General features: G+C 42.1%; 1 protein-coding gene across 9 annotated transcripts in view; it reads left to right on the top strand.

Moving 5' to 3' along the window:
- UTRN (utrophin) overlaps positions 1 to 26471 on the top strand; it is a 1071426-nt gene that overhangs the window by 634927 nt on the left and 410028 nt on the right. The window lies entirely within an intron of this gene.

Below are 26471 nucleotides of genomic sequence, written 5' to 3'. Positions count from 1 at the left end.
TAACTGCATGTAGTTGCTGGATATGGATAAATGTGAACAGCTGCGATGATGCTTTTTAAATCAGAACGGTTCTTTATTGAAATAACAGTAGATCATACAATCCGATAATAATACAATTGTAGAGAGTTCACACTTGCCAGATAACAGATACTACAGATTTCAGGCACAAATTCATGCACAGAATATACCATACATCTACGGCATGGTAAAGAGTATAAGCCAAGAATCGTACTCACATTTCCATCAGAACAATATAGTATGAGATAGTCAACCAGTCTTTGATTTGTATAGGCTGCTTGGCTGTGTCTGATCTCACACACCTGGGATCCCCTCTGTAGCCACCCCACAGCCCTAATCAGGCAAGTAAATGAAGGCGCAAAACTTCTGGGAATGAGTTGAATGCCTGTGTTCCTTCAGCCAGGTCCAGGTCACTGGTTAGTCCTGTTGTGACATAGGGGTTTTGGGAAGGATCCACAGCTCTTCATTAATTAGGAACTGCAGTCTGCTCACATAATTTGTAATAAAAACATCTTTGCCATTCTGAAGCTTCCCTCCAACCACTTTGCATATTATTTCATATATACTGTGATTCTATAGTTGCCAAATTTGCTGCAGAAATCTCCCTCCACTAAGTCTGGCTGCATCCATTTTAACTGTGGGCAGCTGAAGCTGCTACCTGTTCACTTCCTGGATTTACACAGAGGCACACCTCCAGCTCTGCAGCCCTACAGCTTTCATTGGCCCTCTTATGATTCATCCCCCCTCCCTTCCTGGCAAACTCTCACGAGAGTTAGAGGGTTGTGCATCATGGCTAATGGCCATTCAAGAAACAGGAAGTGGGCTGTATAAGATATTTACTGACAGAAAAAAAAATGTTTTACTATCCAAAGTTAAAACAACAAGGGCAGAAGATTTAATAGATGGAAAGATGAAAAAATGACTGAAGGTCCGCTTTAAGCTGATTAATTCTATGGTATGAACAGAACTAAACAGCAGGATACTATATTACACCCAGAGCTTAGAACTCACAGGAGGGACTCTTTTTTTCATTTTCCCTTTCATAGAATTTTTCATTAGAAGCTATTAGCATAATATATGCTAGATCAGAAATAAAGTCAGCAAGTCAGACTTATGCCATGTGCACACGATCAGACTTTCCGCCAAAAAAACTGTGGATTTTTGTTTGAAGGATGTTGGCTCAAATTTGTCTTGCATACACACGGTCACACAAATGTTGGCGTTGGTGACGTACAAGATGTACGATGAGCCCAGAAAAAGGAAGTTCAATAGCCAGTGTGGCTCCTTCTGCTTGATTCCGAGCATTTTTGTGCATCGGGCTTGTGTACACACAGTTGGAAATTCCGACAACAACGTTTTTTTGGCGGAAAATTTGAGAACCTGCTATCAAACATTTGTTGGCGGAAAGTCCGACAGCAAATGTTCGATGGGGCACACACACGGTCGGACTTTCTGACAACAAGCTCACATCCATTTCCATTCGTTGGAAAATCCGACCGTGTGTACGCGGCATAAGAATGCAGTAAAAATGTGTAAAAGCAGAGGTGTCGTCACGTTTAGTGAAAACTGATTGTCAAAATTCTCCGTAGACCTAGACATATTGAAAGCTGAATTTATTCAACACATTTTGACATATGTAAAAGTAAAGTTGGCTCCTCGCCTTTCAATGCCTACTATTGGTCAGGAGAGCTTTGGGGACTGGACTAAACTTTACTTTCACATTGTTTACAAAATAATTCCAACTCCAGCCCTACCTTCAGTTACAGTTGCACAATCTTTTCTCCTGTACTGAAAATTCTTATTTTGATTTTGCTGCACTCTGTGAACTTCACAGTGTGCCTTGGAAGCTACAACAGGTTAGATAAAGTCTGCCTCATTTCCTGGCTGGAGGCCATCCAGCATAATTTATCGATTTCTGCCAAAGCCTAAGGCTGGCCATAGATTATACAAATTTCTTGTACAACTTTCCTTCATATTTACCAAAACCATATAATATGAGGTCAAACCTAAGCAATCTGCAATCAGACAGGCCCTTGCACTATATAGTTGAAGGTAAATCTAAAGAAAATTGAATAAGAAAATTGTATGGTGTATGGCCAGCTAGACCCCATACACACTACAGGCATACCCCACTTTTAAGTAGACAATGGGGTTTATTTACTAAAGCTAGAAAGTGCAAAATCAGGCTCACTTCTACATAGAAACCAATGAGCTTCCAGGTTTTATTACCAAAGCTTAATTGAACAAACTGGGGTTAGAAGCTTATTGGTTTCTATGCAGAAGTGAGGCTGATTTTGCACTTTCTAACTTTAGTAAATAAACCCCATTGTGTACTTAAAAGTGGGGTATGCCTGTATTATGCCGCTTTTTTTCCGTCGGAATTAACTCTGAAGGTTTATTCGACGGAAGCTGTCTTGCATACACACAGTCACACCAAAGTCCGACCGTCAAGAACGCGGTGACATACAACACGTACGACGGGACTAGAAAAAGGAAGTGCAATAGCCAGTGCACCACCCTTTGGGCTCCTTCTGCTAATCTCGTCGGAACAGCATACAGACGAGCGGTTTTTCCGATAGTAATTAGTTCCGTCAGAAAAATATAGAACATGTTCTCTATCTAAGTCCATCTGAATTTTTGGCGGAAAAAGTCAGATGGGGGCATACACACGGTCTTGAGAAGACAGAAACCCGGAAGTGAGTTTTGTTGTCACCGAGGAGCTCCGGAGGAGAGAAAGTACCCCTGGGATTGCATCCCTTACAACATTCCCTGGTGTTTCCTGGTGTTGCTGACTAACCGTTCTGGAAGGAAGGTGGAAGAACGTATACAGAGCTCCCTGTGGGATATCCCTTGTGGTCTACACATCTCTGCTGAGCCTGTTTTGACCCCCCTGAGTAAGGGCGGTCGCAGGCTGTCTGGTAAGCCTCCCAGCGGTGGAATAGTGGTCCAGAATATACATCGGAACACCTTTGTTTATGGACTTTATTTTTATTTTTTATTTTTCACCCAATACATTGAATATTGTTCACTGTTTGCACTTTAATATGTCATTTATGAGCACTTATATTGGTTAATTAATATTTATCAGTTGTTACAACTTATTTATTGTTATTCATTTTAATTGGAATTTTTTACTCGTTTAACCCATTTCACTCATGTGATATTTGTCCAGCGCTGCACTGTTCTATCTATATCCATATTTGTGCCTTCATATCGGGGTTATTGTGTCTAGCTGCAGGACTCTTCTCACGTATTTTTATTATCACTTTAATATTCATATCTCACTGTTTTTTCACTGAGCGCAAATCTTTTCTATTTATTTTTTATCTCATATTATATGGTTTTGGTAAATCTGAAGACAAAAATCTGCAGAAAATCTAATAGTGTGTCTAGGGCTTTACTGTCCAGGGTCCTCTCCATTCATTGGATTTTAGTTCTTTCAATCAAGGAGATTCAGCATCACATGTGGACCTTACCTAGGGCAGTCTCCATGCAAATGAAGTGTGCCTGGGATCACCCAATTCTGCAGACTGACATCCACTTATGAATGTTTTATATTTACATAACTCCTCCCAAGAGCCAGCCCACTGCTTGCATCATGGCGGAGAGCTCTTGAGAGGAGTAATGAAGCAGGGTGCTATGGTGCTTTCAGGAAGTTATTTATACCACCTTGTTTGCCCCTCCCACCAGCCATAATCTTCCTATATTGCACCGAGAAGCATACATATATAACTGAGTCTGAAATAAGGTATGTAATTAAAACAGAAAGGTTTTTTTTTTTTTTAATGTATGAGGAGTAAAACCAGAGAAGGCAAAATATAAGCAGATGAACCAGTGGTGTAAGTAGAACCTTCAGGGCCCTGGTGCAAAAAACTGCGAAGGGCCCCCCCTGACCCTCGCCTGGTGGGGGCTCTTTCCTCTGAGCCAAGTGACAAAATGCCAGGGCCTGGTCGCAAGTGCGACCTCTGTGACTCTGGTAGTTCTGTCACTGGTGTTAGAAGTTTTTTTTTTTTTTTTTTTTTATTTTTTTTTGCAATATTTATTTTGATTGTTTTTTACTATTTTTTAGGAGCCCCGTTGAGGGGATTTGGAGAGATATCAGAGGTCTAAACAGACCTTTGATGTTCCACCTTTAAGACAGAGAAAGAAGATTGAGGACAAAGCTCTCAATCTTCTTCTCTGCAGCCTCAACAGCACATAATAAATGGGCGGGAATTGCTCTGAAGCAGTGCACTATGCCTCAGTTATAAATGGACAGAGTCAGTGATTGATACAGATCACTGACTATCCATTCAGAAAAGGAAGGGGTCATTAAATTACACATTTACCAGCCCCTTTCCCGCTCTCGATCCTCACAGATCCCCTGTAACAGTCGGCGGGAGAGGGAATCAGTCTTCCCATTTTCCTCCTGTAGCTGCTGAATTCCGACTTCTCCTCCTCTCCCTCCCACAGGAATTCCTTGTCACTCCTCCTATCCAGTCATACAGGGGGGCCGCATAGGCCCCCTGCGGCATGGGGCCGGGACACATTTGCAGCCCCTGTAGGTACGCCCCTGAGATAAGCCCCTTCCTGCCTACTCCCATGTCCCTTTAAAAAGTTCTAAACTTCCATAGGTGGGAAGCATTGGTAACCATGTAACTAAGAGCTGTCTGTGACAGCTTGGTCTTTATGCTGAGAGCATGCAGTGAGCACATAAACAATAACTGTCCAGAAACGCTTGTGGACATTAAATTTCATCCTTTTGCCATTGCACATATGTAATAAACATACATAACTGATAACCTACAATGGTTGAAGGTAAGCATTGCAACCATAGATTTTTTTTTTCTACCTGCTGGATCTTACTTTTTACAAAAAAAAGGATTTTAAGAATGGAGGTGAAATGTAATACAAAAAAAAAACAAAAAACAAAATTTGACAATTAAGCATTTGAAGTGTGAATGATATTTCCCTTTTCATTACCTTTCTGTTTCCTGTTTTGTAGCAATAAAATATTTGGTGATTTAGTTTGTGCTGTAATCAAGAGTTTTTTTTATGATTACTGTGATTCAAAATTGAAATTAAATCATAGTTTCATTTTTGTGAATTTGATATAATGGTTGTATGAGCAGGATGTGGATGATAAATCTGTTTCTTGGCAAGCAGAAGCATTAGTCACTCAGTTGGTACTTAATCAAGCTATAGTATTTTGCATTAAGCAAAAATGTGCCGCGCATAGTCACCACTTAAAATGTATCCTCATTGATGTTTTAGGCTGAAAAGCTTTGTGGGTGGTTCATACTTCATGTTTATACCTTTCCTGAAGGTGGCATGAATGCAGATGGCACAGTCATTAAAGGGGGACTCTAGTTTTGCTAGGAAAAAAATGTTTGTATCAAGCTGAGGGGGCACTTGTGCTGGCAGAGGACTCCAGAAGAAGTGGTAAGGGACTATTTGTATATTCAGAAGATGGGAAGATGTTCATGGAGAGTTGCAGTACCATTACACAGAACAGGTAAGTATAACCTCTTTTTTATTTTAGGAAAAAAAATATTTTTGTTGAGAACCAATATAACTATGAAGGCTTGCCCTAACTGTAAAAGAAAAAAAAAAAAAAATTGTTATCTTGTATGATTTATCTTCTCTCTCCTGTTCGGATGGGTGATCTTTTTTTCTCTTAATGAGAGGAATGAGTTTCACAGTACATATACAGTATCTCACAAAAGTGAGTACACCCCTCACATTTTTGTAAATATTTTATTCTATGTTTTCATGTGACAACACTGAAGAAATGACACTTTGCTACAATGTAAAGTAGTGAGTGTACAGCTTGTATAACAGTGTCAATTTACTGTCCCCACAAAATAACTCAACACACAGCCATTAATGTCTAAACAACTGGCACCAAAAGTGAGTACACCCCTAAATGAAAATGTCCAACTTGGGCCCAATTAGCCATTTTCCCTCCCCGGTGTCATGTGACTCGTTAGTGTTACAAGGTCTCAGGTGTGAATGGGGAGCAGGTGTGTTAAATATGGTGTTATCGCTCTTACTCTCTCATACTGGTCACAGGAAGTTCAACATGGCACTTCATGGCAAACAACTCTCTGAGGATCTGAAAAAAAGAATTATGGCTCTACATAAAGATGCCATAGGCTATAAGAAGATTGCCAAGACCCTGAAACTGAGCTGCAGCATGGTGGCCAGGAACATACAGCAGTTTAACAGGACATGTTCCACTCAGAACAGGCCTCGCCATGGTCGACCAAAGAAGTTGAGTGTACATGCTCAGCATCATGACCAGAGGTTGTCTTTGGGAAATAAACGTATGAGTGCTGCAAGCATTGCTATAGAGGTTGAAGGGGTGGGGGGTCAGCCTGTCAGTGCTCAGACCATACGCTGCACACTGCATCAAATTGGTCTGCATGGCTGTTGTCCCAGAAGGAAGCCTCTTCTAAAGCTGGTGCACAAGAAAGCCTGCAAACAGTTTTCTGAAGACAAGCAGACTAAGGACATGGATTACTGGAACCATGTTCTGTGGTCTGATGAGACCAAGATAAACTTATTTGGTTCAGATGGTGTGGTGGAAACCAGGTGAGGAGTACAAAGACAAATGTGTCTTGCCTACAGTCAAGCATGATGGTGGAAGTGTCATGGTCTGGAGCTGCATGAGTGCTGCTGGCACTGGGGAGCTACAGTTCATTGAGGGAACCATGAATGCCAACATGTACTGTGACATACTGAAGCAGAACATGATTCCCTCCCTTCAGAGACTGGGCGGCAGGGCTGTATTCCCACATGATAATGACCTCAAACACACCCCCAAGACGACCACTGCCTTGCTAAAGCTGAGGGTAAAGGTGATAGAATGGAAGAATGGTCAAACATTCCCATAGACAAACTCCTAAACCTTATGGACAGCCTTCCCAGAAGAGTTGAAGCTGGTAAAGCTGCAAAGGGTGGGCCAACTCAATATTAAAAACTACGGACTAAGAATGGGATGCCATTAAAGTTCATGTGTGCGGAACAGGTACATTTTTAAGTGTAGCTCCAGCCAAAAAAAACATTTTTAAGCTTTTTGGATAGCATAGGGAAGGGTTAACACCCCTGTAAGGTTTGTTTTGCTGTCTGTGCCCCTGTTCAGAAGATTTCACCTCACTTTCTATCCCAATGACAATTGGATTTTGAAAATTTGGGGTTGTTGTGGAAACAAGCTTTGGTGATAAAGCATCAGTGGAGACACCTTTTTCCCATAAAAACTCTTATGCCGCGTACACACAAATGGAATGTCCGACAAAAAAAGTCCAACGGAAGCTTTTCATCATATATTCGGATCGTGTGTATGCCTCATCGGACTTTTTTTTCCCGAAAATTCTGATGGACCTAGAAATGGAATATGTTCTAAATATTTCCGACGGAACCAATTCCTATCAGGAAACCCGCTCGTCTGTATGCTGTTCCGACGGACCAAAAATGATGCATGCTCTGAAGCAAGTACGAGACGGAAGCTATTGGCTACTGGCTATTGCACTTCCTTTTTCTAATCCCATTGTAAGTGTTGTACGTCACCTCATTCAGGACGGTCAGACTTTGGTCGGACTTTGGCTTGACCGTGTGTAGGCACGACCGCTTGAATGGAATTCTGTCGGAGAAACCTTCGGAGTTTATTCCGACGGCAAAACCGTTCGTGTGTACAGGTCATAAAAGGAGTGAATTTCCCTTCTTAGGGGTAGATTTCCTCTCACTTCCTGTTGTCTTCCTCCATTTGTATTTATTTATTATTTTTCTACCTTGCAAACTACTCATAAGGAGCACATGAAAGGCACAAAGAAAAAATAATAATTTTGCCACCACCTGTTAATTGTATATATGTTTTCCAAGCATTAAACATCCCTTCATATATTATCTAGAATTTTACATGGCAAATCAACCTGATCTTTGACAGCATAGCTCTGTTAAATGTTTTTCAAAATGTATTTATTATGATATGTTAACTCTACAATATTATTATGTTATCATAAAAGCAGATTCTTTTCCCTAAACAGTAAATGGGGATGCTGTTCTTACAGATAAAATTCTGTTTTATAAGGGCATCATTATAATAATAAATGCAGCTCTTATCTGCAATTGTCAGCATTCTGATTATTTGATGTCATAGCCCACTAAGCAAATACAATTTGCCTCTTTATTTGGGCTTAGTTTTCTGACAGAATGTTATCCTTTATTTTGAGCAGTACACAGATCAAATAGTTTTCCAAATACCATTATTCACTCTGAATATGAAAAAGCTGCAGCCTTGGAAATGAATATTGTATTTGGTCTTAAAATGTTACCTATAATTTATCCTTTGCTCATAAAGATTTTCATAAAATATTTATATGTTTGTGCAAAGTCTAGCAAAAATCTAACAATTGATTTACAGCTAAGCCCCACTACTAAGAGTTCATAGTTGTATGTGTTGTTTTTATTTTAGTATTTAAAAATACAAAGTCTGCGTATCAAAACATTTTACCGCTAGTTATATGGATTCATAAAAGACACCAGACTAATCTTGTAAAAAAATCAGAATGTTGATGTACATGCTAAAAAGTTAATATATAAAAATTTACTTGGGAACATTTGTGAACTGAAAGAATGATATATTCTGAAATACAGAGTTTAAGGATTCATATATAATCGCTGTATTGTGTAATATGGCAATCCTTTAGATCAGACATTCTCAAAGGGTTCTATAGAACTCTAAGGTTCCTCCAGAGGTTGCTATTAGGGGTTCCTTAAGGTGTGGCTAATTGATCTACCATTTAGTGGTGCCTTCAAAGTTTTGGGGCCATTTTACTTGGCAGAGCCAGCACCGAGACACCAACTATGTTTTAGCGGCTTGTAAAGCCAGCCATAGATGGTGCTATTTTCTTTCCTTCAACCCTGGAATCGCTTGATTTCCCCCATCAACACAGTGTCGATGAGGGAATCCCTCCTGAGAAGCTATTGTTTTCTCCATGCAGGGGGAGCCGTCATATATATATATGTATATATATATATATATATATGTAGATATACAGTTGTGCTCATAAGTTTACATACCCTGGCAGAATGTATGATTTCTTGGACATTTTTCAGAGAATATGAATAACACAAAAACTTTTCTTTCACTCATGGTTAGTGTTTGGCTGAAGCTATTTATTATCAACCAACTGTGTTTACTCTTTTTAAAAAAATACAACAAATACTACCCAAATGACCCTGATCAAAAGTTTACATACCCCAGTTCTTAATATCATGTATTGCCCCCTTTAACATCAATGACAGCTTGAAGTCTTTTGTGTTATTTGTGGATGAGGCTCTTTATCTTCTAAGATGGTAAAGCTGCCCATTCTTCTTGGCAAAAAGCCTCCAGTTCCTGTAAATTCTTGGGCTGTCTTGCATGAACTGCATGTTTGAGATCTCCCCAGAGTGGCTCAATGATCATGAGGTCAGGAGACTGAGATGGCCACTCCAGAACCTTCACTTTATCCTGCTGTAGCCAATGACAATTTGACTTGGCCTTGTGTTTTAGACCATTGGTGGACCTGGGCCACAGGGGAGTATTCCAACATAATAACGACCCCAAACACATCTCCAAGACGACCACTGCCTTGCCAAAGAAGCTGAGGGTAAAGGTGATGGACTGGCCAAGCATGACTCCAGACCTAAACCCTATTGAGAATCTGTGGGGCATCCTCAAACAGAAGGTGTAGGAGTGCAGGTCTCTAACATCCACCACCTCCGTGATGTCGTCATGGAGGAGTGGAAGAGGACTCCAGTGGCAACCTGTGAAGCTCTGGTGAACTCCATGCCCAGGACGGTTAAGGCAGTGCTGGAAAATAATGGTGGCCACACAAAATATTGACATTTTGGGCCCAATTTGGACATTTTCACTTAGGGGTGTACTCACTTTTGTTGCCAGCAGTTTAGACATTAATGGCTGTGTCTTGAGTTATTTTGAGGGGACAGCAAATTTACACTGTTATACAAGCTGTACACTCAATATTTTACATTGTAGCAAAGTGTCATTTCTTCAGTGTTGTCTCATGAAAAGATAGAATAAAATATTAAAAATAAAAATTACAAATAAAAATGTGAGGGGTGTATATATATATATATATATATGTTTCCCTTTACTTACTATTGAAAGTTATTTTCCTTGTTATATGGGACAGTAAAGGAGCCTCTCATTGCTTTTGTTGTGTCAGTGTGTAAAGTAAAATTTTATATTAGCCAAGCCTACAGCTGAATGCTGTGTTTCCCAAATTTTAGTATCAAACTGGTTAAATCCTTCAAGGAAGAAGATTTGATTTGTGGAATATTAGCTTAAGGCTGTCTCTTGTTGCCTCCACAGGGGGAAAAAATCTATCAGTATGACTGATCCTGTGGGACACACGATAAATAATTTTCCTCTAAAAGCATCTGTTTCCTCATACAGAACAGATCCCACAGATAGTAAAACCATTAATAATCAAACAAGCAGCTACACACATTCTTAAGTGACATCACAAAAATCTGTTCTAGTGTTCTGCTAGACTTAAAATAGATTTCATTGTAGTAAGATTTTGTTTGATTTCTTGAAAAAAGACTGTTCATATATGGCTTGTGCCACTCATACAAGTGTGAGCTTATTCTGATTCTTTGGGGTTCATACACACTGCAGCCCTTTATTGTGGTTTGGTGAGCCTGGCAGGCAGTTCTGGTGTCTTAAGCATGCACAAAATGCTTGGTTTAAACATGTGTACTGATTTGAAAGGCTCAGCCCCCCCATCAGACACAAAATTCAGAATGTTGCCAAAAAAGTGCTGGATGATCTTTTTTCTAACACAGTTTGATCAAATATATTTATACTTAGCTCAAAAACACCTCATTTATAAGTGTTTGAGCTTTTTTTTCTGCCTATAAGCACCCCTCCATGTGAACCTATGTGTTCATGCACACATAGGCGTTACACAGGAGTTTAGAGTTCAAAAAGCCCTGCACTTGCAATCTGCAGAGGTTGTCAATGCAATGCTAATGACATCCCTAACGCAGGTTGCAAATGCAGTGCATTTTTTAAAGTAGTGTACCATTAAAATTAGCTGGCTGAAAATGCACAACACTCGAATCGCACAGGAACACAAGCGTGTACCTGTGCAATCCCTTGTGTGACTCGACCCTTAAAAAAGAAAAATCAGCTCAGGCTATAATCACCTTCAGTCCGGATCAGTTTCCTGCAATACTTCTTTTATGCCACCAATCTTCTAGGTTGAATGATGCCCAGCACCACTTAACCCGGAAGACTGATTCCATACTGAATGCAGGGCATCATGGGATTGCCCCCTGAGAGGTACTTGACCATGGCCCTCAGCAATCACTGCATTGTTTGAGATCATAAATATGGTTATAGAATGTGTGTTAACTATTCTATAATGATGTTTATTTTATATGTGTGTTCATCTTGGTGTGAGCCATATTCCTTTGCCACCCCAGAATAATAACAAATATACTCGAGGCTGCATTGCCAAAAAATGAAAAAAAAAAAAATAGTACCTCTGTCTAGAAAGGGACTAGTAGCAAATCACATAACCATGCTTTATTTTATGAGAATATCACATTGCTTTTTAGTTTTAGGCCAAGTTGTATTGCCTGTTTTTTAAGTGTTTATTTCCACAGTGAATTTATGATTCTTTTTTCAATTATTTCCGTCATTGCATTAATTCTCACACTGAGATTTACGTTTTCTCTCAACAGCCTTTTCTTTACATTTACAAAATTTAGAGTAAAAAAAGTAATTTTCATTATGCCTTTCACTCCTCAACCACATTATTTGAAACCACAAGTGTAAATTCTATTGGTATATGAAGATAACTTGATTTAAAATGTCTCCATCTCATCCACCTTCAGGGTTATCGTTCTCTGGAAAACTAATTTCCAATGCATAGGAGTACTGTAATCACACCCACAATAAACATTGCTGACAACCATTTGAATGTGAGGGCAAAGCTTCTAAATTAACCCACAGGGATATTTTAAGTGAAATGCTTATGCACAGCAAATAATAAAGAAGAATACTTTTCTCTCGTTTTTCATAAACTGTTGACTGAAAATGAAAATAAAAAACTGAATTAAACAGACTACAATCCAGAGCATAGTAGAGCCGTCATGTTCCAGTAGTTAGAGTTTCCTCTAACCAAGAATTTACAAAAGAAGCTTGATATGCTGATTCTATACTTAGCGGGTTTTTGAGACAGTTAAGTGATATGCAGAAGCATTCCTCACATCCAAAGTGCAAAATGCAAGAACCTATGGCATCCAAATGAATTTTTCAGTGCTGCTCTAAGCTGAGGCAGAAATCTTGCCACCGGTTGCAGCGAAGGGAGCCTAGCGTCAGTGCACCTTTCAGAGGTGTAAAAGCATATGCCCGCCTGACATGTTTCGCTCTGCTCACCGGGGCTTGGACCAAGCCCTGGTGAACAGGGCGAAACATGTCAGGGGGGCATGGCTGGAGCGGCAGTGGCTAAGGCCACATTTATTTACATACTATTGCACTGGGTTGGTGGGTTGGTCTCTTTGAACCTACAGCATCCCATGCAATTTTAAATTGTTGTAGGTAGAATGGGGTGGAGGGGTGGTCAGTAAAGTGTGCAGACTGGCAGACTACATGCTCTCTACTGCCTGATTTGACCTTATATAGAGTCTCCCTTTACTTGACGAACCTGAGGCATAGTAATTGGTCCTCAGGCACCATACGGTGCATTGTGGGGAGGCAGAGGGAAGAATCGCATGCCTGTAGAGCAAATGAAAAATAATGGTGCCCGTACCCTGCCTGTCTAAGGAAAACCTGTTACTTTGTCCTAAATGTGCAGCGTATAGGGTTGATTCAAAAAAGATGATTTTTATATAAGAGTTTAGTCCTTTGCATGTGATTGTTTTATCACTTTCATTTTGATGTATTTAATCTCAGATGTTAGTCAGCTTTTAAAGACAAACATTGGAATATATATATATATATATATATATATATATATATATATATATATATATATATATATATTTACAAATTACTTACATCAATTTTCAATAGAATGTCTAAAATGTCTTATTAAAAAACAAAACAAAGAAAAAAACGAACACGGGCTGTGTTAAAAAAACAAAAGCAAAAGACGAACATGGGCTCTGTGGAATAAAACTTACATTTTTTTAAATTAATGCCTTCATACCATCCTGTTTCCTATTCCCATTCCCTTGAGTGTATTTCTCTAAGCATGTGGGTACAAACACTTACCTTTGTAACTGAACACTTCTGCTGGCTCCAGGGTGCACAACGCTGCTTCCCCGGTCTTTCAGGAAGGGGAGCACGTGCCCTGAGTATCTCACATGCACTGTTCAGAGGGGAAAGCACAAACGTAGGGAGGAGAGGGAATGGTCTACGTCACCGCTGTGTGTTTGAACTGATTCCCACAGCTTCAGCTCTAGTCCTGGCTGGGACCTTGCAGGGGAAAGGAGCCACCCTAAATTCCAGAAAGTGGGGCAGGTGTGAGGGGAATAGGTGATTGTGGGAAAAAGGACCAGTTATATAAAAGAAGCTTCTGCATGCACTATAAATATATAGCTTAGAATTCACATTTGCTATCAAAAATAAAACAAGGCTTTAATAGTGGCATTTTCTGCTCAATTGCAACGTACTGTATGTTACCAGCCCGGTAGGCATAACGAGAAAGGTGAGAAAGTGCATTCATTGCCCTGTAGCCATTTTATATCTTGAAAAAGGAACCAGTCACAGTATATACTGTACACATATTCCACTGTCCTTGTATCCTTGAAATACTCCTTAACTTTTGTTTCACAAGCAAGAGTCTCACAGAACACATACACTTCAAGAAAAAACATAAAAAAAAAAATATGATTACATATGCTTATCTGCACACAGATTACAGGTCTTGCCTGAGCCTACTTTGTTAAGAATTTAATTTAAAACATTTGGGAACTGTTGAGATAATTAAACACTTTGTTAGGAGTATGTAATGTACACCACTCTGACTGGCTCTTTAGATTTTACCTGTGATCTGCTTTGTCTAAAGACAGCATGATCACAGGCGTTGTGAGCACACATGCGCAAAGCAACAGGTGCCCTGACCAACCATTATATTACAATGGCTGGTCAAAATACATCTGTATATCTCTATAATACAGAAGAAGCTGAATACAGCTGGAAAAATAAATATTGAACACGTCACCATTTGTCTAGGTAAATATATTTCTAAAAAAAATAATGGGTAGTTGTGCAGGTTTTAGTATAATTGTAAGCAATGTAAGTTCATTATTATTATTATTATTATTATTCAGGCTTTATATAGCGCCAACACTTTACGCAGCGCTTTACAATATAAAAGGGAGACAATACAGGTATAATACAATAAAATACAAGAGGATTAAGAGAGCCCTGCTCAGAAGAGCTTACAATCTAATAGGGTGGGGCAGGTGGTACAAAAGGTTGTAACTGTGGGGAATGAGCTGATGGAAGTGGTAGGAGATTAGTTGGAGACGTGATAGGCTTTCCTGAAGAGATGAGTTTTCAGGGATCGCCTGAAGGTAGCAAGAGTAGGGGATAGCCGGATAGATGGAGGTAGCGAGTTCCAGAGGATGGGAGAGGCTCTGGAGAAATCTTGGAGACGAGCATGGGAGGAGGAGATGAGAGAGCTTGAAAGCAGGAGGTCTTGAGAAGAGCGGAGAGGTCGATTTGGGTGATATTTGGAGACAAGATTAGTGATGTAGCTCGGGGCAGAGTTGTCAATGGCTTTGTATGTTGTGGTTAGAATTTTGAATTTAATTCGCTGGGTGATTGGGAGCCAGTGTAGGGATTGGAGTAGAGGGTTGGCAGACACTGAGCAGTTGGTAAGGTGGATAAGTCTGGCAGCAGCATTCATGATAGACTGAAGAGGAAAAAGCCTATGGAGAGGTAAGCCAATGAGAAGGGAGTTGCAATAGTCAAGGCGAGAGATAACAAGGGAGTGAATGAGGAGCTTGGTGGTTTCATTTGTTAAAAAGGGGCAAATTTTAGAGATGTTACGGAGGTGAATGGCATGAGGGGCGGGACTGATGGTTGCATTGTTGATTTTGATGGAAAAGTCATGGAGGGGGGCACGGGCGGGGGGGAATATTAATAGCTCAGTTTTAGAGAGATTTGGTTTAAGGAAGTGGTGCAACATCCATGCTGATATGTCAGTTAGTAAGTTAGTAATGCGAGAGGAGACTGAAGGAGTGAGGTGAGGAGTAGACAGATAGATTTGGGTGTCATCAGCGTATAAGTGGCATTGGAAGCCGTGGGCAGTTATTAAGTGACCAAGGGAGGAGGTGTAGATAGAGAAGAGAAGGGGTCCAAGAACCGAGCCTTGGGGGACCCCCACAGAAAGGGGCAATGGAGAGGAGGAGACAGAGTTGTAGGTGACACTGAAGGAGCGCTGTGATAAATAGGCAGAGAACCAGGATAGAGCAGAATCTCGGAGGCCAAAGGAATGTAGTTTATTGAGAAGGAGCTGGGGGTCAACAGTATCAAAGGCTGCAGAGAGGTCAAGTAGTAGGAGTATGGTTGGTTTTTGGTTGTTGGTTTTAGCAGTTAGTAAATTGTTAGTGAGTTTTAGTAAGGCAGTTTCCATGGAGTGCTGCAAGTGAAAGCCAGACTGTAAGGGGTCAAGAAGGTTATTTTCATTGAGATAGGAGCTAAGACGGTTGTAGACTAAGCGTTCTAGAAGTTTAGAGGTGAATGGGAGCAATGAGATGGGTCTTAAGTTGTTCAGGTCGGTAGGGTCCAGTGAGGGCTTTTTAAGAATGGGAGTGATCTGCGCATGTTTTAGAGGGGAGGGGAAGATGTCACTAGAGAGGGAGAGATTGAATATGTGGGTGAGGGAGCATAGGATAGAAGAAGAGGGCGACTGTAGTAGTTGTGAGGGAACAGGATCCAAGGGACAATTGGTTAGGTGGGCATCCGAGAAAATTTTTGTAACCTGTCCGTAGTAGCCAATTCAAAAGAGGAGAGTGTTGAATGTGCTGCTAGGCAAGGTATGTTGGGTGGGGAAGACGTACGCACAGTGGAGATGTCCTCACGAATTGCATCAATCTTGTTTTTGACGTGAATGGCAATCTCTTGGGCAGTGAGTGAGTTAGTGGGTAGAGGGGGTGGTGGAGGAAGCAGAGAGTTAAAGGTTGAGAAGAGCCGACGGGGACTTGATGACAAGGAATTAATAAGAGAGACAAAGTAGGCTTGTTTTGCAGCATGGAGGCATGAATTGTATTTTACAAGGGCAGATTTATATAGGGTGAAGTCTTGCAGGCATTTGGTTTTACGCCACAGTCGTTCAAGAGCACGGCAATGTCTCTTGAGATTTCTAGTGTTGTCAGTTTGCCAGGGTTGTAATGGTCGGGGCCTGATTCTGCGTGTGGTTAGAGGAGCAAGTGCATCTAGTGATGATGAGAGTGAACTGTTGTAGACAGAGGTTGCCAGGTCAGGACAGGACAAGGGAGAGATTATGTCATATAGGTGGTCAGTAGCAGAATAGAGAAGAGAAGGGTTAAAGTGGCGAAGGTTTCTACAAGTAATTGTTTGCTGCTTGGAGAGATGGGTGGTTGGAGGCAAGGATACAGTGAAAGTAATGAGGTTGTGATCAGATAGAGGAAAGGGGGTGTTGGTGAGGTTGCCAGGGTTGCAGAGATGGGAGAATACAAGGTCAAGGGTATTACCATTGGAGTGAGTGGAAGTATGTGTCCATTGGGTTAGGTCAAAAGATGAGGTTAAGTCGAGAAGTTTAGCTGTAGTTGGGCTGTTAACATTGACAGGAATGTTAAAGTCACCAAAAATAATGGTGGGTATTTCAGAGCAGAGAAAGTAGGGTAGCCAGGCAGCAAAGTCATCAAGAAAGCGCAATACCGGTCCTGTAGGCCTATAAATTGCTGCAATCCTCAGAGAAATGGGAGAAAACAGACAAATACAGTGCATCTCGAAAGAAGAGAGGGATAGAGAGGGAGGGACAGGAAGGACTTGGAAGGTGCTTTGTGGGGATAGAAGGGAGCCAACTCCACCTCCTTTCTGTCTGTTGGGTCTGGGGGAGTGAGTCCAATGGAGACCACCATGAGAGAGGGCAGCAGGAGAAACTGAGTCAAAATTTTGAAGCCAGGTTTCTGTTATGGCAAGTACGTTCAAGCCATGAGAGATGAAGAGGTCATGTACAGATGTTAGCTTGTTACAGATGGAGCGGGCATTCCAAAGGGCACATGAGATTGGTGGGGTGCTTTGAGGAAGCAGGGGGATAGAAATTAAACTGAGTGGATTGCGGTGGTTGCCAGAGGGGGAGGGGTATTGGATATGTGGCTTGCATTTGGAAAATGGCAGACCAGGATTAGGAGAAATGTCACCTGAGACTAGGAGAAGGAGGAGGGCGAGGAAGGCAAGGTGGGAGTGGGAAGTGCATGAGCGCACGTGTCTAGTGGCCCTGGTGTTTATGTCAGCATGTGGGTGCAGCAAATGCAGGAGATGATGGGTGCCATAGTAGGGAGAGGGTAGGAGTGAGGGTGATATGTGCATGCTGCAGGGAAGAGAGGAGGGGTAGAGTAAAGATAATTTGAGGATAGAAGACACCAATGTGAGAAGGAAGAGAATAAGGAGCATGTTAACCCCCTGGCGGTATTCCCGAGTCTGGCTCGGGGTGGATTTTACATACCAAAAGCGGTATCCCCGAGCCAGACTCGGGCTTGTATCGCAGGATCCAGGAAGAGCTTACTTACCTTGTCCCCTGGATCCTGCGATGTCTCCCCGCTGTGATCGGCGAGCCGCTGTGTCTCGCTCGATTCACAGTGCCGAGCTCCGTTCCCTGCGAGCGTTGCGACGCACGGGGACGGAGTTCGGCGGTAAATTCAAAAGTGAAACACACAGTATAGATACAGCATACTGTAATCTTACAGATTACAGTACTGTATCAAATAACTACACATCCCCTTTGTCCCTAGTGGTCTGCCCAGTGTCCTGCATGCAGTTTTATATATATAAAACTGTTCTTTCTGCCAGGAAACTGGAGATTGTCCATAGCAACCAAAACTGTCTCTTTACATCAAAAGTGGTTTTAGACCAGCTAGAAAAAAGCGATAATAAATTATAATCACTTGCAGAATTGAGCGATAGTGATTTGTGGGGAGATCCGTCATCAAACACTAAAAGTAATAAAAGCTAAAATTCAGGAACTGAGCAAATTTCAGTGTTTTTGATTTGATTACATTATTATATAATTTTTATTATTATATTATTATGTGTTTTAATTATTTATAGTTATTTATTATATTATAATTTTTTATTTCGTTTTTCAAACTTTATCATACCCGGGATGTCTACTAGACTCTTGTTTGGACAGATTTAAGTGAACTATTCCTAAGAATTACAGGCCTACAATATAAAACGCCAAATTTCTGTGCAAAATAATTGTACCGCTTTCAGCACCTAAAATCTGAAATAATCATACCGCCAGGGAGGTTAATGGATAGAGAGTGGGAAACTAACCTAATATAAAATAAATGTCAAAGCTGGTTTGCTTGTCGTCTTGCAGAGTGGAGCAGAGTTCTTGTTGTTGTTGTTCATGCAGCTTTAGTTATCCTGCTTTCGTTAAACTGCGTCGGTGAAACTGCGCATCACTCAGGACAGAGCCATGATGTCTGCGCCTTGCCCCTGTCTGCGCCACCCCATAAGCTGCCATAAATTTATAGGGAGACTAAGCTGGGATGCATTTCTCAGTTGGTTATTATTGGGTCTGATGTGAGACACCTGAATATGGGGAGGAGATGGCCAGTGCCAGACCAGCTACAGACACAGGCTAGGGTCGTAAAGCTAATTACCTCTCTTGATCACTCAAGCCACATGGAGTTGAGAATCAATCACCAGTAATATTGCTATTGCAGTGTGTTTGTTATAGAGCTAGCAGTAAATATGGAAGTTTGAAGATATGGCAGCAGGAGACAATTACCAAAAATATGTAACAGCAAAGTCAGTTCAGTAGGTATGTACAGATGGATAGGAGACAATTACCAAAAATATGTAACAGCAAAGTCAGTTCAGTAGGGATGTACAGATGGATAGGAGACAATTACCTGTAAAAGAGCAGAGAAGACATGATCAGAATTGATAACTGCGTCGGTGAAACTGCGCATCACTCGTGACAGAGCCATGATGTCTGCGCCTTGCCCCTGTCTGCGCCACCCCATAAGCTGCCATAAATTTATAGATTTATTTAAAGTTCATACAATAGTCCTTTGAGCTTGATCAGCTCTGTGTGAGATACATAGTCTGTGTTGATAGGGCAGCCTTGTAAAGGGAGTTGAAGCCACTCCAAATATGTGAAGAGAAAGACAAAACAACAGGCGCCTCTTAGTAAGACTGATTAAGATTTAATAGCCAAATGCATTAAAAATTCACATATAGGTATCTGTTATCAGGCACAGGGAAGTCCAGTGTAGCCACATTCCATCTCTGCAGTCAGCATGGTTGTACACTCTGCTTCTTCATGCAGCCGGCATCCTGTTCCACAGGAGACTTCCGGTATTCGGGCGGGATCCAAAGCGAGGTCTGGAACACAACCGGACGGTCACAGAGAGGGCTGGAGTGCAGAGCTTGGTGAAGTGACGTTACTGTCGTAAAGCGTCTGTTGTTTTGTCTTTCTCTTCAAATATATTTCTAAAGGTGCTATTGACATGAAATTTTCACCAAATGTCGGTAACAACCCATGCAATCCATACATACAAAGAAACCAAAATAAATAAGTTTAGAAATTAAGTTATATGTAATAAATTGGAATGACACAGGGAAAAAGTATTGAACACGCCAACTGAAATTTATTTAATACTTGGTACAAAATCCTTTGTAGGTAATGACAGCTTCAAGATGCCTCCTGTATGGAGAAACTAATCACATGCATTGCTCAGGTGTGATTTTGGCCCATTCTTCCACACGGAATTCAAATCTTGAAGGTTCCATGGGCTTGTTCTATGAACTCTGATCTTTAGTTATTTCCATAGATTTTCTATTGGCTTCAAGTCAGGTGATTGGCTGGGCCATTCTATCAGCTTTATTTTCTTTCTTTGAAATCAATTGAGATTTTTCTTGGCCCTGTGTTTGGGATCATTGTCTTGCTAAAATATCCACCCTCGTTTCATCTTCATCATCCTGGAAGATAGCAGCAGATTTTTGTTACATTGGTACATTTTTTCATTCATCTTTCCTCCAACAATATGAAGTTTGTCAGTACCGTATGCTGAAAAATAGCCCCACAATATGATGTTCCCAGCTCCAAACTTCACTGTTGGTATCAGGGTGTTTTTGGGATGATGTGCAAACATGGTGTATATTATGGCATCCAAGGAGTTCAATTGTGGTCTCATCTTACCAGACTATATTCTCCCAGTATTTCACAGGCTTGTCTAAATGTTGTGCAGCAAAGGTTAAACGAGCTTCATCATGCTTTTTCTTCAGCAATGGAGTCTTGCATGGTGAGCGTGCATACAGGCCTTGGCAGTTGAATACATTACTTACTGTTTTCTTTGAAACAATTGTAAAGTAAAATTCCATTTTGTTTACTGTGATATAAAACTTTTTCTTTCTTTTTTATAACTATTTCTTCGGCCAAATTATATTATATTATAACAATGCCATGCTGTTAGCCAAGATTTGCCCTAACATACCCCACATATGTAATACTCAAGTTTGATTTTATTAGCAAAACTATATATTTTCAGCAGCAAGCTTTGTACAGAATTCTGCACAGCTGTTCCATAAGTTAAGAATCTACAACATTAGAACCACTGTAGATGTCAGATGATTGCTATATTATGTACGGTTTCCTCTGTGGAGATAAATTATGTTTTTAGTGGTTGGATACATATTTTGTTATTAGGTCTAATTATTCAATACTAGATATTTATTTTTAGTGGGGGAGTTAAAGTTGTTCCCATGTCCGGTGATGGCCTTGTTGAATGCATAGGAGCGGGAGAGTTAGTAGCGCTACCATCTTACCCCACCTTGTACTCATAGACAGAATATGGAGTAAAGCCAAGCAGCACTTCAATATACGGGATACACTAATGCCGCGTACACACGAGCGGACTTTCTATCCTACTTGGTCCGGCACACTTTCCGACGGACTTTGTCCGCCAGGTGCGCCGGACTTTAAAACGGACGGACTTGCCCACACACGCCGGGACTTTCCGGCGGGCTAAGTCCGCCCGTCTTTCCGACGGACTTTCGCCGGAGTTCCGGCGGACTTTCAGAATGAACGGACTTGCCCACACACGGACAAGTCCGTTCATTTTGAACGTGACTCAGGTGCGACGGGACTAGAAAAGGATGTCAATCTTGCCGCTTTTATCGGCGAGATTGACACCTTACTAGCCCCGTCGCGGGGCATACCAGGCCCTTAGGTCTGGTATGGATTATAAAGGGGAACCCCGCTACGCCGAAAAAACGGCATGGGGTCCCCCTAAAATCCATACCAGACCCCGATCCGAGCACGCAGCCTGGCCGGTCAGGAAAGGGGGTGGGGACGAGCGAGCGCCCCCCCCCCCCCTCCTGAACCGTACCAGGCCGCATGCCCTCAACATGGGGGTGGGTGCTTTGGGGGAGGGGGGCGCCCTGCGCCCCCCCCCCCCAAAGCACCTTGTCCCCATGTTGATGAGGACAAGGGCCTCTTCCCGACAACCCTGGCCGTTGGTTGTCGAGGTCTGCGGGCGGGGGGCTTATCGGAATCTGGGAGCCCCCTTTAATAAGGGGGCCCCCAGATCCCGGCCCCCCACCCTATGTAAATGAGTATGGGGTACATGGTACCCCTACCCATTTACCTAGGAAAAAAGTGTAAGTAATAAAACACACTACACAGGTTTTTAAAATATTTTATTAAACAGCTCCGGGGGGGGATCTTCCTCTGGCTTCGGGGGTCTTCTTCCGGCTTCGGGGGTCCCTCCGCTTCATCTTCTCCCGGCGTCCGGTTGGTTCTTCTCCGCTCTCTTCTCCCGGTGTTCCTGTTCTTCGGCCGGCTCCTCTGCTGTCTTCAAGTAGCTCTCTTGCCAGCAGAGGTCCGGACTTCTGGGCTTCTGGGCTTCTGGGCTTCTCTTCCCCAGATGTTGACACGACGCTCTCTCCGGCTGGACTGCTCTCCGAGGGCTGCGTTGTGACTTATATAGGCGGAGACCCCGCCCCCTTTTGATGTCACAGTCCCTGGGCATGCTGGGACTGTGACGTTTTAGGGGGCGTGGTCAACATCACCCAGTGACCACGCCCCCTAAAACGTCACAGTCCCAGCATGCCCAGGGACTGTGACATCAAAAGGGGGCGGGGTCTCCACCTATATAAGTCACAACGCAGCCCTCGGAGAGCAGTCCAGCCGGAGAGAGCGTCGTGTCAACATCTGGGGAAGAGAAGCCCAGAAGCCCAGAAGCCCAGAAGTCCGGACCTCTGCTGGCAAGAGAGCTACTTGAAGACAGCAGAGGAGCCGGCCGAAGAACAGGAACACCGGGAGAAGAGAGCGGAGAAGAACCAACCGGACGCCGGGAGAAGATGAAGCGGAGGGACCCCCGAAGCCGGAAGAAGACCCCCGAAGCCGGAGGAAGATCCCCCCCCCGGAGCTGTTTAATAAAATATTTTAAAAACCTGTGTAGTGTGTTTTATTACTTACACTTTTTTCCTAGGTAAATGGGTAGGGGTACCATGTACCCCATACTCATTTACATAGGGTGGGGGGCCGGGATCTGGGGGCCCCCTTATTAAAGGGGGCTCCCAGATTCCGATAAGCCCCCGCCCGCAGACCCCGACAACCAACGGCCAGGGTTGTCGGGAAGAGGCCCTTGTCCTCATCAACATGGGGACAAGGTGCTTTGGGGGGGGGGCGCAGGGCGCCCCCCTCCCCAAAGCACCCACCCCCATGTTGAGGGCATGCGGCCTGGTACGGTTCAGGAGGGGGGGGGGGCGCTCGCTCGTCCCCACCCCCTTTCCTGACCGGCCAGGCTGCGTGCTCGGATCGGGGTCTGGTATGGATTTTAGGGGGGACCCCACGCCGTTTTTTTCGGCGTAGGGGCTTCCCTTTATAATCCATACCAGACCTAAGGGCCTGGTATGCCCCGCGCTCGCCGCAATAGGAAAATGTGTTTTTCCTATTGCAGCGAGCGTGAGATGCAATACCCTGCCCTCGTGTTGTATCTGGTCCGTCGGACCAGCATACACACGAGCGGGCTTTCCGTCGGACCAGCACACACACGAGCGGACTTTCCGCCCGAAACTGAGTCCGGCGGAAAGATTTAGAACTTTCTTCAAATCTAGGTCCGGCGGGCTTTTGGGAAAAAGTCCGCCGGAAAAGTCCGCCGGTGCCTACACACGGGCGGATTGTCCGGCACACTCTGGTCCGCCGGACCAAGTATGCCGGAAAGTCCGACCGTGTGTACGCGGCATTACTGGTCCCGTATCTGGAACAATAGGAACTACCCAGAACTAAGTAAATTACAGGGTTTTTCCATCTGGTTTAGGAGTGGTATTGTGTATATTCCACAGTTGTATCATGGAGGCCTCTTGCAAGACTTTCAATCACTGAGCATGGAATTCAATCTGCCAAATACCTTATTTTTCCAATACTTGCAACTTAGGCACGCTATATGGGCAATCTACATTATCTACCTGGGAGCTAACTAGGCCCACAATACATACACAACTAGTTACATCATCGTCCCGGAAGGGACAGATATCCTCCCTATATGGCTCTCTCCTATGTCAAGTGTCTAAAGCGATGTCACTGAACTGCAGAGCTGGCTGGGAGGAAGATATAGAGCACCTTTCGGATGAGGAATGGGCCACTATACTAGATAATTTACTTAGAGTGTCACTCTTCTCATCTCAAAAACGTACTCAATTGTTTATTATCCACCGCACTTACCGTACCCCCGATAAATTGCATAAATAGCATAGAAGGGACGATACGCTTTGTCCTTGTTGTTTGGTGGACAATGGTACACTTATACACATGCTCTGGAAATGTCTGTAAATGTCCAAAATTGCAAAGATATCGGTCTAGAGTTCTATTAATAGCATTTGGAACCACCTCCTACACATATGGAATGGGTTATGGCCATAAATGACTCTCGTATAAGGGAGCAATTGACGTACAAACATCGAGGTAGCCTAAGGAAGTTTGAAAATATTTGGGATGCTTGGCTAGAGGTTCCTGGTTTAGCCCCCTTACGCCTGGTTCAAAATAAAATTCTCGGTAGCAGGACCTCATCGTCTGCTTAACCATAGAAATTATTAGCCTGCTGGGCGGTGTGTGTGGCTGGAGGGAGTAGTGCGGTAGGGCTCCATGTACAACTTAAACTGAAGTGATCTACTTGATGTGGTGGTATCTTGCTCTGCAGTGGTTGACTGTATTGTTTTGTTTTCCCCAACGTTAATGTATAAATCCTGTGAACCACACCTGCTGTTTAGGAGTATGTGGTACTCCTGCTGGGAGTGGAGTTGGGGGATAGGATATAATGAGGACATACACAATATATAACGTAACTCAAGGACAACAGACTCAGGTATACTTTTTTTTAGAATGTGTCTCTTTATTTTACATGAAATGTTGCCTTATATACAGCATGAATGCATACACTATGTAGCCGGCTGGCTACACGAATGGATACATTTGATAAATTGAATAAAAATTATCTGATTCAAATAAAGTTGTTCCCACTAAGCAAAATGCCTTTAAGTCATTTTCTGGTATAAACAAAAATTGCAAAACAAAAGAAGTATGTGCTCTTTATTATTTATTTGCTTTATTGAAAGATAAGCTCTATTGATGCAAATACTGGCTTTTTGCCAATATCTAGAGTCATATGATCTGGTATGTGTGAAATGTACTCACTATTTGTTTAGCTCACATTCATATCACCGTTGATTCATTTCCTTTTTACCTAAAGCCTTTCCAGGGTTTCTTGTCATTTCTTAATCTGAGGCTGTTTTTTGTCAGATTACAGCTCCACTGAAAGACTTTTGGCATAATAGGGTTCCTTGTGGCTCTACATCATAAATTAAACAGATGGCATTTTCATTAAAAGAGACCTCTTCTCATTTTGATAATATTTTGTCTACAGTTGTGTTCGTGAAATAGATCTATTGGTGTAAAAGACCCCATAGCGTTTCCATATTTCCATTATTCCTTTGTTTTTTCTTTCTTTTTTTTGTTAACCACTTAAGGACCAAGCCTCTTTCTGAGATTTGGTGTTTGCAAGTTAAAATCATTTTGTTTTGCTAGAAAATTTCTTAGAACCCACAAACATTATATATATTATTTTCTAACACCCTAGAGAATAAAATGGTGGTCGTTGCAATTCTGCCACACCGTATTTGTGCAGCGGTCTTACAAGCACACTTTTTTTGGAAAAAATACACTTTTTTGCATTAAAAATAAGACAACAGTAAAGTTAGCCCAATGTTTTTATATTGTGAAAGATAATGTTACGCAGAGTAAAGTAATACCCAACATGTCACGCTTCAAAATTGCGCCCGCTCATGGAATGGCAACAAACTTTTACCCTTAAAAATCTCCATAGGCAACGTTTACAAAATTCTACAGGTATCATGTTTTCAGTTACAGAGGAGGTCTAGGGCTAGAATATCGCTCTCGTGCCAACGATTGCGGTGATACCTGTATTGCTTGAACACTGTTTTCATATGCAGGCGCTACTTGTATATGAGTTGGCTTCTGCACGTGAGCTCAACGGGACAAGGCATGTTAAATTTTTTTTTAGTTTTCTTATTTATTTTACTTTTTATTTTTTATTTTTACACTGTTCTTTAAAAAAAAAAAACTCTCATTATTTAAACTGTAGATGGATCAATATTTGGCCTGTTTATCAGGGACTGACGAAATTTTGGTCCATCCATGGCCATTTCCATTCGAGAGGAGTCAACCTAGTAATCAACTCCTTTCGAACGGGACTGTTGGAAAATTTGTGTCTGATCAGCATGCTGCTAATCAGTGTGTTCCGGGAGCTGAGAGATCCCTCTGTCAGAATCCAGTAGAGCAATGGGGAGGTTTCCTTCATCCACCTCAAATGTGGATAGGGAAATTTGCTCCTTTTTTTTTTTTTTTTTTATACAGCCGCATGCCTGATCAAAAAAATAAAAAAATAAAAAATGAATTGTCTATGGCCAGCTTTACTCTCTATTTGTATAAAACAAACTAGACAGTTTTACCAATGTATCACTGTCGAATCTATTTTGTACTCACTATATATTCCTTGAGATTAATTTTTTTCCTGTCTGTTTGCTTACTTCACTGCTTGTCATCAGATCTAAGTGTACTGATGTAACATTGAAAAAACTCTCCCTGCAAGCTTCTCTGCCCCCTGCTTTGAAATGTCTTGTGTGGCTATGATGTCTGACCTTTTTAGTGCATTACTAAAACTAGCCAGTT

Source organism: Aquarana catesbeiana, linkage group LG04 (assembly GCF_042186555.1).
Source record: "Aquarana catesbeiana isolate 2022-GZ linkage group LG04, ASM4218655v1, whole genome shotgun sequence".
In the NCBI taxonomy this organism is placed as follows: Eukaryota; Metazoa; Chordata; class Amphibia; order Anura; family Ranidae; genus Aquarana; species Aquarana catesbeiana.
The sequence above is the reverse complement of the archived record's forward strand: the minus strand, read 5'-3'. Positions and strand labels throughout refer to the sequence as shown.